General features: G+C 58.3%; 1 protein-coding gene and 1 long non-coding RNA gene across 4 annotated transcripts in view; one reads left to right on the plus strand and one right to left on the minus strand.

The window, feature by feature from the left end:
- ELFN1 (extracellular leucine rich repeat and fibronectin type III domain containing 1) overlaps positions 1 to 2,323 on the minus strand; it is a 65,896-nt gene extending 63,573 nt beyond the window's left edge. Inside the window, exon 1 of the mRNA XM_005225229.4 lies at positions 990 to 2,323. The gene's annotated coding sequence lies outside the window, so the exon portion shown is untranslated. The remainder of the gene's footprint in view (positions 1 to 989) is intronic.
- On the plus strand, positions 1,243 to 5,259 carry LOC112444330 (uncharacterized). 3 transcript variants are annotated; one of them, XR_003032656.2, is made up of 4 exons: positions 1,250 to 1,402; positions 2,720 to 2,887; positions 3,918 to 4,092; positions 4,950 to 5,259. It is a non-coding gene; the product is annotated as an uncharacterized lncRNA (long non-coding RNA). The 3 variants fall into 3 exon arrangements; XR_003032655.2 differs by lacking the exon at positions 4,950 to 5,259 and having other exon boundaries at positions 1,243 to 1,402; positions 3,918 to 4,934; XR_009492910.1 differs by lacking the exon at positions 4,950 to 5,259 and having other exon boundaries at positions 1,246 to 1,402; positions 3,934 to 4,934.
- Positions 5,260 to 9,232: the final 3,973 nt, after the last annotated feature.

Consider the following 9,232-nt stretch of genomic DNA (forward strand, 5'->3'; position numbering starts at 1 on the left):
CCAGCGGGGAGGGCTCCGTTAAGGACGGTGCCAGCATCGCGCCGGTCTGGGCGGCCACAGGCCACACGGTGCAGTTTGGGAAGAGAGAAAGTTGGGGGCGACACCCAGAGACGGGAGAGTCAAGAAGGAGGGACGAGCAGGGGGCGTGGAGGCAAGAGCGGCAGGGTGAGAAGGCTGAGAGCCGCGCGCTGGGGTCCCGCCACACCCCGGAGCCCAGCCCGGCCCCCGGCTTCCGGGCGGAGAGGCTCGGGGCAGAGGCCCCTGGGAATCGCCTGGAGCCGGGTCCCTCGCGGGAGAGCGGCCGCGGCCGGCGGAGCCAGGAGACCCGGTGGGGTGGGGGCGGGGGTCCTGTAACGCCCGCTCCGAGCAAGGCTCCCCCCACGCCTGCCGTGAGAAGGCTGGGCACCCTCAGTCCGCTCCCTGCCCGCCCTCGACTACAAGATGGGGTTCCTGATGGGGGGGCGGTCTCGGCATGAACTTGGGGCGCCGCAGCTACCACTGCTCCCTCGCAAGCAAGACCACCCCGTTACCCCATCCCTGCCTATCCCTCCCTTCCTGCTCACAACGCTCAGGAAAGTTTCGGGGTCCCCATGGCGCCTCCTAGCCCGAGGGGTCCGGAGTCCCGGGCCTTTGGGCCGCGGCGTCGGGGAGGGAAGTTTGTCCGGCCGGGGCCCGGCGACTGCTAACTTCGGGTGCGATCGCCTCGGCACCCGAGAGCTGGGCGGCGAGGACCGGCGGAAACAACGCTCCATAACCAAGCCCCACTGGCGGGGGACTCGGCCCCGGCGAGGACGCTCAGGGCAGGGCGCGGGGACTGGGGCGGCCCGGGCAGCGAGAGCCTCTGAGGACCCCGCGCACGCCCCCACTGCCGCCCGGGAGAGCCTCTTCCCTGCCTCCCCCAGGGGCGGGGACCTGCTGGCCCTGCAGCCGCGGGAGAAAGGACCCTCGAACCGCAGCCCCCGCCCCCGCCCCCACCATCCCCTTCCTACCTGCTCTGGGTTGTGGGCCCGGGGCTGGAGGCACGGTCACAGGAGAGCGCAGCGCGCGCGCCCAGGTCCCCGGAGCGCGGCGGCGGCGGCGGCGGCGGCTTCCCCTCCTTCCTCCAGCTCTTCCTCCGCCGGCCTCGCTGGCTCCAGACAGATCTCCTCCCCCTAGCGCCCTGCCTGCCCCTCCCGGAGCCCGCCGGGCTGGGCTCGGCCTGCGACGGGGAGCGGAGCGGAGCCGGCGGGAGCCGGGCTGCGGCGCTCACTGCGTCAAGCGCTGGGCGAGCGCGGGGCGGCGGCGGCGGAGACAGCGCGCGGCGAGCCCGGGGCCGGCCGGACAGGCGGGGCAGCGGCGGCTCCGGCTCCGGCTCCTCCGGCTCCGGCGCGGGCGCGGTGGTGGCGGCCGTGGCCGCGCCGAGGTTGTAGCACATTCTTTCTGAGCGTGATCGAAGATTTCGTGTAGGAGCCGGAGCGGGGAGGGCTGGAGGAGGGGCGGGGGACGCGGGCGGGGGCGGCCGGAGGGGCGGGCGGCGGTGTAGCTCCGGCACGTCGATGGACTGGGGGTGTCCGAAGGGTGACGCGGGAGGGGAAGTCGAGCAGGCTGGGGGGCGGCGTGGGCAGCCCAGAGGCGTCTTCGCCCCCCTCCTCTGGCTCGCCCTGCGCGCCCCTGCCCTCGCCCTAGGCCACCGTTAGAACAGAGGCCCCCGAAGGTCTAGGAGTCGGGACGCCGGTGACGATGGGAGGTGGGCACCTGGGCGGAGACGAGCACGCGCGTGCGGGCACTGCCGTGTGCACACACACCGGGAACCGCGTGAAAGTTGACCCGAAGTCAGACCCTGTGTGGGCGCGCGCGGCCGCGTGTGCAATTGCTCTGCCCGCTGGGGCGCGCGTTTTCCGGGATGGGGAGGGCGCTGCACCTGGGCGGGGGCGGGGGTCGAGAGGGTGGTCGCCCCGAAGGACTTGCTCTACCCTCGATCGCTGACCCACCAACCCTCCCGGGGCTCAGCGCCGTCCTCCCCACTTTGGGCGGGGGGAGGGGGCAGGGCCGGGGAAGGGTATGGGACCAGCCAGGCTCCTTCGATTCCCGGAAGGTTCGGTTTAGAGGCTTTTCCTCCCACGGATCCCTTCCTCCTCGTTCGCCTCCCGAATCCCCGAGGGGCTGCAACCGCTCGGTCGGCCTCTAGACTGGGTTCTACATCCGCAGCCTCTCGGTGGCCCCGCGCCCGCTCCCGGCGTCTACCCCGCCTCGCCGGGCGGCTCCCACTCCCCACGGCCGCTGCCCAGCCTGCGGCTTGCGCGTTGGGCGAGAACTGCAAACCAGGCTCAAGAGCGCACCCGCGCGGCACGGCCTGCGCGCCGCTCCCCGAGCCTCTTGAGTCCGAGCCGCGGAGCAGAGACCCGGCCGGGCTCGGGCTCGGGGCGCGACCCTCCGGACGCCGCCGCCTGCGCGGCGCCCCTGCCCCGCGCGCTGCCCCGGACTGGGAAAGGAGCCAGAGGCAGCGAGGTCGACCTGCGCGCCCCCGGGCTCGCACGCAAAGAGGAGGGGTCTGATGAAGGGTGAGGGGCGCCCCTCCTGGAGGAGGCACCAGGACCGGCCTGGGAGTGGCGGGTGAGGCTGCGAACCACGCCGCCAAAGGAAGGCCGGGCCCAGGAAGGGCGCGCGGGGTTCCGGGTCGGGTCGGGTCCAGCCTGCGGCGCCAGCTGCCGCCCTCCAGCTCCTCCCGCATCTCCTCCAGACTGGATGTCACTGATGCAGAGCCGAGACCCCAAAGGGGGCCAGAGTGGAGGAGAGCCCACCGCCTTTCCCGTGGACCCTGGGACCCGGAGGATGACAGTCAAGGTCGGAGCCGCTGTCTTCAAGCTGTCCTGTCTTTGAGGGGCGCTCAGACCCCCTGGACCAGGAGGTAGGGGCAGAGGCTGGCCTTGGGAGTCTTTCTTGTCCAGTTTCCTAATGGAGGCGCTTGTAGCCCAGGCCAGCTGCAGCCCCCGGTTCCCACTTCCCCCTAATTGGCCAGGCCTTGCCAGTCCGCTGTGACCTGGTTGCCAGGAGCGGCTCTCCTGCCTGAGGGAGCGCGCCTGCCGAATACTTTCACACTCCAGCATCTTGAGATGCTGAAATATGCCCTTGTTTGCTCTGAAAGCAGAGCCTAGCTGCTGTCCCCCGGAAAGGCCAGACACCCCTCACGCTGAGAACAGGAGACCCCAGCGCAGCCCTGGAGGGAGGAGGCAGGAGGGGGCCCCTCTTTCTCTGGGCTAAATAAAGCCCAAGTGCTCTCTTGCTGGTCTCAGTGCTGTGAGATCTCGCTGGCTCTCTCCCTCTCTCTCCCGCCTTCCTCTCTCAGACGCTCATCTCCTCCTGAAACCCCCACGCAGCCTGCATTGTAGACACACACTCCGCCCACACACTGCGTGTCTACACACAGCCCCAGTCGCACCCACCAGCCCATCTCCCCACCAGGCCTTATCTGTGCGGGAACACGGGATACTCTTCCCATCCTCACAGATGCCCAGCTTGAGTTGTCGGTGGTACAGCCCACAGCCAGCTCCAAACACCCCCAGGTCAAACGCACCCCAGTCCACACCTAACACACGCGGGCAGGCTCACACGCCCTCCATGCATCAAGCATGCGGCTGCGGCTTGTATCAATTCAGTTCATGCTCACAGCCACCTAGAAATGAGCACTGTTAACGTCTCCCACTTCACAGGGAGGCCGGGGTTGAACTCTCCAGGAACTGGGTCAGCAGATCCTTGTTTTCACCCCCACAAACCAACCGCTAAATCCAGACTCACCCCAGTACCCTGGGGAGAGGCAAGCCAGGCAGTGAGGGGCCTGGGGCCTGGGGCTGGGACCACCACCTTCCCCAGCTGCTAGAGGCCCCTCTGTGCCTCTCGAGATCCCCTGCCCAAGTACGCCACACTGGGTTCTTCACCAGACTGTGAACTCTGCAGAGAAGGACGGTCTGACTCACCTCTGAACACCGGACCAGCACAGGAGCTGTGACCGCGTGTGGTTTCACAACAGAGGAGGCTCTGATGCATGTCTGCACCCCTGCTGTGGCTCCTCTCTCCTCTCAGGATGGCCTGGCTGGGAGGAACTGACCCAGGCAGGTCAGTCGGACAACTGAGGGTGTACAGGGAAAGACCAGAGGGACACCATGGTGGGGGTTAATGTGGAAAAGAGCCCTCCCCAAGCCCATCCTGGGAGAAGTACCTAGAAGGAGGTGGAGACTGTCCCTTCCTGTGCCCAGAACTTCATAGTGATGACGACAAACACCGAAAAACCAAGAGCCATGCAAAAAGAAACGTGGCCATCTTACATCTAAGCAAAGAGCCTATTCCCCCATATGTAAAAAGCTCTTACAAATCAATAATAAAAAAAACCCAAAAGCAGGAAAAAAATGGGCAGAGATTATGAACAGAAAAGGAAATAAAAATAATGCTTATATATACAAAAAAGTGCCGTGTCTCACTCCTAACAACAGAAAGGCAAATCAAAACTACTCTGAGAGATGATTTACTCATCCAATGCGCAAAGAGCAAGGTTTAATGACACTGTTGCGATGATGTGGGAAGCAGGCACTTTTAGAGCCTCTGAAACAAGGTCCAAATTCCAAATACTTTATACCCTTTGGCCCAGCGTTTACTTCTAGGAATCTGTCCTCCAGAGAGTGCTCACAAATGTGAAAAATGATATATTACTGCACGCAAGGTTATTCACCGGAGCACTCTTGGTAATAGCAGCAGATTGGAAGCATCTGAAATGCGGGCAGAGAGTGGAGTGCAGGGACGCGTCCACACAGATGCACGCGCAGCTGGACAGGCACACACTGATCTGAGTCCATCTCCCAGAACGGTCTTTAGGGGAACAAAAGGAGGGGGGGAACTGTGTGTGTAGGACTTTTTATTAACTCGTGCAAGAAGGATGTAACACAGTAACATTTTATTTGCCTGTGTGTGCAAAACAGCAGGAAAACTGGAGGGCCAGGAGATGGGGAGAGAGGGGAGACTGCTTTACTCAGAGGCGTTTTTCACGTGTCGACAGTGAATTTCACCCTTCTGAACAGTATACAGTTCCATGAGTTTTGGCAAAGGTGTACATCTGTATCACCACCCCAATCAAGACATTGAAACATCCAGCGCACCAGAAAATGAGGCTTTTCACTCTGTACCCACATCTGCTGTTTGAATCTTGTACAACGCGCATACATTTCCTTTGTAATAAATTTAAATACAGAAGTTAAAATGAAAGATGGTTTCACATCTGTCATCTCGTACCTCCAATATCCCAGGAAGGCGACTCTTCCCACTCCCGTTTTACAGATCAGACTGAGCCTCCCGGAAGCACAGGGACTTGCCCTGGAGAGCCACGGCAGAACTGGAACCCGAGGCTCTCTGATTTAGCAGCCTCGTTGAGGGTTAATTTACATAACGACTCAGTTCACTGTTCCAAGTGTGGTGTTCAATGGCTTTAGTATATTCACAGAGTGGTGCGACCATCTAACTTTTTGAGCATTTTTTACCCCCAAAGGAAACCCCAGTATCCGTGAGTAGTCACCCCCACCCTCCACCATGACGTCTATCCCTAGGTCTTTCTCTTTTAACTTTTTATTTTTTATGGGCGTATATAGCTAATTAACTGCTTAAATTAAATCTATAAACTATTACATTGAATTAAACTGATAGTTTCAGGTTTACAGCAAAGGCTCAGCCATATGTAAACATGTACCCATTCTCCCCCAAATTCCCTTCCCGTCCAGCCTGCCACGAAGCACTCAGCAGGTCAGCAACAGTAGGGACCTTGTCCCCAGCCTGCTTTCCGGCTCTGAGTCTTGACGGTCCTGGATGTTTCAGCTCAACGCACTCGCCTGCTCAGGGGCCCTCCGTGACTGGCTGCTCTCACTCACTGGGACGTTTCTGAGACTCACGTGGTGCTTCAGTCGCTCTGCCGTGTCTGACTCTGCGACCCCGTGGACTGCAGCCCGCCAGGCTCCTCTGTCCGTGGGATTCTCCAGGCAAGAACACTGCAGTGGGCTGCCATGCCCTTCTCTGGGGGATTTTCCCGACCCAGGAATTGAGCCTGGGTCTCTTGCACGGCAGGCTGATTCTTTACTGACTGAGCTACGAGGGAAGCCCGCAATTCACACGTGTCGTACCGTAGGTCACCGTTTCATTCTGATGGCCTAACAATATTCCATGTGTAGATGAAACCCCCTTTCTTATCCATTCATCAGTGATGGGCATTTGGGTTGTCTCCACTTCAGGGGATATTACAGATATGCTGCTGTGCGCATTTATAGAGTTTCCATGTGAACATACGCTTTCATTGCTCTTGGGTACGTCCGAGGAGTACAACTGCTGGCTGTGTGGCAACTCTGCATTTAATGTTTTGAAGAATTCCCAAACTGTTTCCCACCAGCGGTGTGTGTGTTTCAATTTCTCTGCACCCTCACCGACACTTGCTTTTATGTCTTTGATTCCAGCCAACCTGGTGGGTGTGAAAGGGTATCTCACTGTGGCTTTGGTTTGCATTTCCCAATGGCTAATAATGTTGAGCATCTTTTCATAAGCTTCTTGGCCCTTGTAAATCTTTGGAGAAATGTTTATTAGGATCCTTACGCATGGCCACTGGGCTATTTATCTTTGTATTATTGGGTTGTAAGAATTAAGCAGGAGACCCGGATTAAATCCCTGGGTTGGGAAGATCCCCTGGAGAAGGGAAAGGCTTCTCACTCCAGGATTCTTGCCTGGAGAACTCCATGAACGGAGGAGCCTGGTGGGCTACAGACCATGGGGTCGCAAAGAGTCGGACACGACTGAGTGACTTACACTTTCAAGAGTTCTTTATATAGTCTAGACACAAGTTCCTAATTAGATTTATAATTTGCAAATATTTCCTCCCTTTCTATGGGTTGTTTTTTCACTTTCTCGTTGGAATTGTTGGCAGCACAAAGGGTTTTAATTTTGATGAAGTCTAATTTTTTCTTTTTGTTGCTCATGCTTTTGATGTCGTGTCTAAGAAGCCTTTGCCTAAGGTGAAGATTTACTCGTATATTTTCTTCTAAGAGTTTTACAGTTTCAGCTCTGCTATTCAGCTCTTTGATCCACCGAGTTATTTTTCAGACGGTGTGAAATAGGGCTCCAGCTTCGTTCTCGTGCGAGTCTTTTTGGTCCCAGCACCATTTGTTGAGAAGTCTGTTCTTTTTCCACTGAATCGTCTTGACCCGCTTGTCAAAAATAGAGTCACCTTCAAGCGAGGGTTTATGTCCGGAGCCTCACCCCCACCCCTTCGGTGGGCAAGTCTCTGTCCTTCTGCCAGACGGCTCTGTCCTGCTTGACAGCGGCACCTGTGAGCCTCAGGCTTTGTTCTTTTGCGAGATCATGTTGGCTCTTCGGGGTGCCTTACTCTTGAACTCAAGGCTTCCCAGTTGGCCCAGGAGTAAAGACTGCTTGTCAATGAGGACATGTGGGTTTGATCCCTGGGTTGGGAAGATCCCCTGGAAGAGGAAATGGCAACTCACTCAGTCTTCTTGCCTGGAGAATCCCACAGACAGAGCAGTCTGGAGGGCTTACAGTCCATGGGGTCGCAGAGAGTCTGACACGACTGAGCCACCGAGCGTGCAGCTGAGCCCCTGAGCACGCACGCAGTCTTGAACTCAGTGCAAAGCCTCGGCTTGTCCCTCAGCCTCCCTGAGCAGCTACAGCACGCGTAGGAGCACCGGCGACTCAGTGTGACCAACAAAGAAAGGCAACCAACAAGCACACACGTCCTAAGCGCCTGCTGTATGCCGGCACTTACTGCTTGTAAGCTCTTGATGTTAGCTAATTCCTTCAGGCCATGGCAACACCGAGGCGCCAGGAGCCTGGGGAACTAGTCCAAGGTCACACACAAGCTCCGGGAACGGCTGCTCGTCTACAGCACCCCACTCTCACTGTTTTCCACACGGAAGCTTGAGAGTTTTCAGACATACAGAAAAGTTGAAATAGTTTTACGGGGCCCCGCATCTGGCTCCACGCGCCTCGTCAGCTTCCTCCCCAGCCGCTTCCCAGGTCAGTTGCAGATGCCAGCACGGGGCACCCTAGATAGGCAGTGCAGGCACCAACTACAGCTCGATGTTGTTACAGAGTTTTGATTCTTTGGAGGAAAACTGATACACCAGGAAATGGAGACCTGTCGGGGGACCATGAACGCTCTCGTGGGCACTCTCTGCAGCTCAAACCCCTACTGAGAGACAGAACACCCACTAAAAAGTTCCCACTTGCCCAGCCCCGCCACACCATCCTGGTTCTGACTTTTCCCACTGAAAGCTGGTTTGCTGTGTCCCAGACATCAAACCAGTCCATCCTAAAGGAAATTAACCCTGAATATTCATTGGAAGGACTGATGCTGAAGCTGAAGCTCCAATACTTCTGGCCACCTGATGCGAAGAGCTGACTCACTGGAAAAGACCCTGGTGCTGGGAAAGACTGAGGGCAGGAGGAGAAGGGGACGACAGAGGTTGAGATGGTTGGATGGCATCACCGACTCAATGGACATGAGTTTGAGCAAGCTCTGGGAGTTGGTGATGGACAGGGCGGCCTGGCATGCTGCCATCCACGGGGTCGCAGAAAGTCGGACGTGATATAGCGACTGAACAACAAGACTTTCATAAACTTGGGGTCACAGAGAGTGTCCTCTCTGTGTCTGGTCCCTTCCGCTCTGCACAAGGCGTGCGTGTCCACGGGCTGCTGCGCTTTGCGGAGCGGTGCTGAGTCGCACACCCACATTGCCCCCCAGCAGCCTCCGCTCTGGCCTCTCGCCTGCTCACCTGTGTGACCTCTGTTCGCACCTGCGCCCCCACCCGATCCTCAGGGCTGCCTTCCAGATGCCGCCAATCAGAGGAAAGGAGGGTGATGCCGCCCCCTCGAAGCCAGAGGTTGCAGAGACACATGTCTTTGCTGGCATCTTGAGTCTGGGATAAATCACATGCCAGGCTGTTATGTGGAGAAATCAACAGATTATAAATCGCATAGTAATAAATTCAATCCAGTTTTGCAAAGCAAAAATGTACACGTGCTTAGAAGAAAGAGGGCAGACGATGGTGGTTTCTTTCCCCCAGAATCGTCCCTCTTGATGGTCAGGGATGTGGATCGTGATGGGTGGGGTGCAGGAGAGACAGCAGAGCTCAGGCCCCTCCAAGGCACCCTGCCCTCAGAGACACTGAGACGTCAGATCTGTGTCCCGGCCAGACCCAGCACAGGACTGCCATCC

This window comes from Bos taurus, chromosome 25 (genome assembly GCF_002263795.3).
Source record: "Bos taurus isolate L1 Dominette 01449 registration number 42190680 breed Hereford chromosome 25, ARS-UCD2.0, whole genome shotgun sequence".
NCBI lineage: Eukaryota > Metazoa > Chordata > Mammalia > Artiodactyla > Bovidae > Bos > Bos taurus.